Genomic DNA, 5,260 nt, shown 5'->3' on the forward strand with positions numbered 1-5,260 from the left:
CATGTAAGTCAAATATGTTAACTTATGAGGCAAATCATAGGGTCATCTTAATTTCCATTAAAACTGGCAAGTACAATACCAACATGAGCAATCATATTTGCTTCACTAAAATATTGTTTCCCATTAACTCCGTACATTCTAGAAAACAGGTGTTCCTAAACCAGGTCTTCCTGAATAGGAAATCCTTCTTTAAAATAGCTACTGAGGGCATTAAAGGATAAAAACCATATTTTTCATGTCCATCTGAGGAAGTATATATTTTTTTTTAGTGAGCTGAACTCAAAAGAATATCATACTGGAGGGAGTCCCAAGAAGGGCAACAAAGCTGGTGAAGGGTCTAGAGCACAAGTCTTATGAGGAGTGGCTGAGGGAACTGGAGGTGTTTACTTTGGAGAAAACGAGGCTGAGAGGAGACCTTACCGCTCTCTGCAATTACCTGAAAGGAGGTTGTGGCAAGGAGGGTGTTGGTCTCTTCTCCCAAGTGACAAATGATAGGACGAGAGGTAAGAGCCTGAAGTTGCGCCAGGGGAGGTTTAGTTTGGATATCAGGAAAAATTTCATCACCGAAAGAGTTATCAAACATTGGAACAGGCTGCCCAGGGAAGTGGTGGAGTCACCATCCCAGAAGGTACTTAAAAGCTCTGTAGATGTGGTGCTTAGGGACATGGTTTAGTGGTGAACTTGGCAGTGCTAGGTTAACAGTTGGACTTGATGATCGTAAAGGTCCTTTCCAACTAGAACAGTTCTATGATTCTATGAAAAGTGCCATCAAATCTGGAACGACCTTTCTGCTGAGACAAAGTCAGAGCTATGCTGGAGTCTTAAAATCGACTTTTTCATGAGGATGTCAGCATTCACACACTCAGAAAGGTATACTTTACAATGAAATTAACAAAATGTAGTGAGGAAAAGGAACACACCTCCACAAAATCCAATGTGAATCAAAGTGAAGACGTTTATTAAGCATAAGCTGTCCCTTTTATACATTTTGTACTTTCCCTGGCTGTAAGCATGTGCATTGCTATTCGTTAATATTACTAAACATACTCTTCTTTGATGTGTTGATTGGTCACTGCTCTGCCACTGGTCCTTCCTTAATTGGCTCCATCAGTTCTTGTTTCTTCTCCTCTGTGTTCGGCTCCCACCGGCTACTCCCTCAATTCTTGTTTGCTCAGCTGCTGTTTTTCCTCATCTCTCCAAGGTCGGCTTGTTGACACTAGCTACATGAATCTTCTCACGCAGCTAGGCCTTCACTCCATACTCTCATACTTCTGGCTCATTACATGACCATTCTGCTCCAAAAACCCCTCTACAATTCCCCCTTTCTTTTCTTGAGCCAGAAAGGCCGTGTTTATTGTCCGCTGCAGGGCCCTTTGCAAGCAGGAGAATAAACACGGTAATACAAGGATGATAATACAAATCACAAACAATCCCATCAATAGCATTTTAATCAATCCGACCAGCCACCCTCCAATTCCCAAATTACCCAACCAGTCATCCAGGAACCCATGCTGTTCCTGTATTTTCTGTGTGGCATCCATGAGATCTTTGATCTGCTTATGAATTGACCTGGAATGATCGTTCAGATCCGTGCAACACATCCCATCAAACTCCTGACATCAGTGACCGTGCACTAATAATAAAAAATCTATAGCAGCTCTATTTTGTAAGGTAGCATGTCGGATACTATCTACATCATTGGCTAATGTTCCTAAAATTCTAGAAGTTTGATCAGCTCTTTTTGCAACCCAGCAAGCTAAATTTCTCAATTGTGTTAGTCCTTGTGCAGCAGCAACACCCGGTGCAAAAACAGAAGAAAAAACTACTTTGGTCCTAGACCATAGTTCTACCTCATCTTTACATTCTTTCCCTAAGGTAGTGACACTTCTTTTAATCTTGTGTAGGTTAGTGTGGTTTAATATGACCTTTCGTGTAGGCATTAGTAAGCTTAATTTACCTATGGTACACGGACCTCCCAGTTTTTTACTGGGCAGCCCTGGCCAAGCCCTATCTCCACAAATTAGGAATAAACCTTCTGGTAATTTTCTAGGCATAGCCAAATCTGGTGCTGGCTCTGTTCGACTGCGCCCTACATTTGCACACCAGATAGATTCATTTTGCCAGAATGGATTACTGGGTGTGACATTTTGTAATCTCTTTATGTTGTTCTGATAAATGTTTGATCCCTCTGTGTAATTGAAAAACACACAGGATTCTGCCTCTAAAGTTCCTAGGATGTCAAGTTCTTGGGGCTCTAAGGGACTGACAGGCAAGCTATCGTCCCATAAATCCCAATGTTCGCCACATTTCATTGCATTCTCACAGAGGCTCTGTTTCAGCACATTCAACCCTGCCACTATCTCCTCGCTTTCAGATCTGTTTAAGGGGACCCCCAATAGAAATGTATGAAAGGGTTGTTCAGGCTGAGCTAAGGAGGCACAAAACTGCGTCTGGTTCAAGCTCCGCATCAGAGTCACCCAAACGTTGTGACTTCCCTTCCACGGTGTCAGTGGAAGGACTATCGGTTGATGACCTTTTGTCAGGTCCAGGATCCAAAGCAGGCTTAACACAGAAAAAACAACCCCTTGCTTCATCATGACTGCACCTTTTGCTCCCTTTTCTATACCTCCCACGCAAACCTTTTTTCACACTTCCCGCAGTCAGGGCACTGGATCTCTCGAGAGGTCAGTGTTCCGAGGCAGATCCTGAGTTGGCTCCTGTAGTTCAGGTTGTTTTTGTAGCCACAGCTTCACCCACTTAGCTGGTACCCATTTGGCTCCTGTATCTGTAATGACACATGCATACCCTCGACCCAGCGTTATTAATTTAATTGGACCTTCCCACACACCAGTCACCCCATTTTTTACCATCACTTTGGCTTGCTCCTGTTCTTTCTGAAAAGCCTCCATACCTCCCTTTAACCCTGCACCATGTTTTACCGCTGGAGGTACAGAGTAGTCCTGTGGCAAGCGTAAAAAGTTTAGTACATAAAGCGCTTTACACAACCTGTCAGGAGGAGATAGCCCTGGCTCTCCCCCTTTTTGTTTTTGTAAAAGGTGTTTCAGAGTTTGATTCATGCGCTCCACAATAGCTTGTCCCGTTGGTGAATGTGGGACGCCCGTTACATGTGTTATACCCCACAGTTGGAAAAAGTCCTGTGTGGCACGTGCCACATAGCCTGGGCCATTGTCCGTTTTAATCGTCTGTGGAATGCCCAGGGCTGCAATAGCAGAACGCATGTGTCGTTGAACGTGTTTGCTGGATTTGCCTGTTTGTGCTGTAGCCCAGGTAGCAAGGGAGAAACAGTCAACACTCACGTGGACATATTTCAGCCTTCCAAATTCGGGGATGTGTGTTACATCCATTTGCCATATTTCCAACGGTCCAGTACTGCGGGGGTTGACACCAGGTGCTAAACCACCCCCAAGATGTTGACAGTCTGGACAGGACTGGACTATCCCACGTGCATCTGCACTGCGTAGCCCAAACTGATGCCGCAGTACCTTAGCAGATTGATGGAAAAAGGCATGGGATTGTTGTGCTTGAGCGAAGCGATCAATTGAAGGCGCAGCCCAGGCAGGTGCGACAAGTTTGTCTGCCCAAGCATTGCCTTCAGCTAAGCCTCCCAGGAGTCCTGTGTGACTACGGATATGTGTGATGAAATATGGATGCAGACGCTCTGTCAGCAAAAGCCATAATTCATGAAAAATTTGGTATAGTTGTTCATTAGCTATCTCTTTGAGCAGAGCACGCTCCATCCTCTGGACAATCCCTACGACATATAAAGAGTCACATACCACATTAACAGGTGCTGTGTTCCATCGCCGGAAGACCTCCACCAGAGCTCGCAATTCTAATTGTTGTGTAGACCCTTGAATGTCAGATAAAATTACATCATGCCACTTCCCATTGTCTAGCCATGTTAGTGCCTCTTTTTGAGCTTTGCCTCCAGCATCTGTAAAAACGGTGACACCACTGACTGGACGTTCTGACCTTTTTGGTAATTCTTCCCATTGACCCAATTGCAGCACAGAGAAGTATTTGTGAGGGGGTAGATGTACCTTCAACTCGTCCCTATAATCCAATAACGCAACTTGTAATGGTATGGAATTTTGTAATGCCCATTGTAGATACTCTGCAACCAGTGGAATAACCAAAAAAGCAGGTTCGACACCTGCTATGTCTACAACCCTCTGCCTTCCTTTGATTACAAGTTGTGCTATGGCCTCTACTTTCGTAGTGATGGTACGTTTTGGTTGCATAGGCAAAAAGATCCATTCCAGCACATGTAGGGGATCCTTGTCAGTCACCCACTGCATAATTAATGCCAGGGGGTGGCGATCGTGATTGATAACCAATACTCCAATACTGTAATCTGGGTCCCAACGGTGAGTGTATGCCATAGCTATTTTGGTACTCAGGTGTTTCAATGCCTGCTCATCTTCCTGTGTCAATGTGCGGGGGGCATCTGCACCGCCTCCTCCCTTTAGCAATTGCATCAAAGGTGCCAGTTCAGCATTGGTGAGACCACACAGGGTTTGCACCCAATTGAGGTCTCCCAACAGTTTTTGTACATCATTTAAAGTACTGATGTTCACACGAATTTCTAGTTTTTGAGGTCTAACAGTTGTTTTGGTAATTTCCCACCCAAGGTACTTCCAATTTTCCTCCTGTTGTACCTTTTCTGGGGCTATTTGCAATCCACCTTTTGCTAGTTCAGTCTGCAGTGTATTAATCAATTGTTTTTTATCCAATTGTTTCCCTGCTATTAGAATGTCATCCATATAATGGTATATAATCAAATTTGGAAAATTCCTTCGCACAGGAGCAAGTGCCCAGGCCACATACATTTGACACATTGTCGGTGAATTCTTCATTCCCTGTGGTAACACAACCGAATGATAGCGTTTCATAGGTGCAGCTTTGTTCACTGATGGCACCAAAAAAGCAAATTTCTGATAGTCATCAGAGTGCAAAGGGATGGTGAAGAAACAATCTTTTAAGTCAATGATTAAAATGTCCCAATCTTTAGGGATCATATTGGGGGATGGGAGCCCTGGTTGTAGGGTTCCCATATCATCCATGACCTCATTGATTTTTCGAAGGTCATGTAACAAACGCCATTTGCCACTTTTTTTCGGAATAGTAAATATTGGGGTGTTCCATGGGCTTGTTGTAGGCTCAATATGACCTTTTTCCAGTTGCTCCTGTACCAAGCTTTCAAGGTGGGCGATTTTTTCTGCAGACAGCGGCCATTGAT

The 5,260-nt window shown here is 44.1% G+C and overlaps 1 long non-coding RNA gene across 1 annotated transcript; it reads right to left on the minus strand.

Annotated features, from left to right (window-relative positions):
- Positions 1–935: 935 nt before the first annotated feature.
- On the minus strand, positions 936–2,764 carry LOC137676822 (uncharacterized). The gene is made up of 2 exons (XR_011050142.1): positions 2,640–2,764; positions 936–1,371 (listed from the first exon to the last, which is right to left on the minus strand). It is a non-coding gene; the product is annotated as an uncharacterized lncRNA (long non-coding RNA).
- Between the last annotated feature and the right edge of the window lie 2,496 nt (positions 2,765–5,260).

The sequence above is a fragment of the Nyctibius grandis genome, chromosome Z, assembly GCF_013368605.1.
Source record: "Nyctibius grandis isolate bNycGra1 chromosome Z, bNycGra1.pri, whole genome shotgun sequence".
In the NCBI taxonomy this organism is placed as follows: domain Eukaryota; kingdom Metazoa; phylum Chordata; class Aves; order Nyctibiiformes; family Nyctibiidae; genus Nyctibius; species Nyctibius grandis.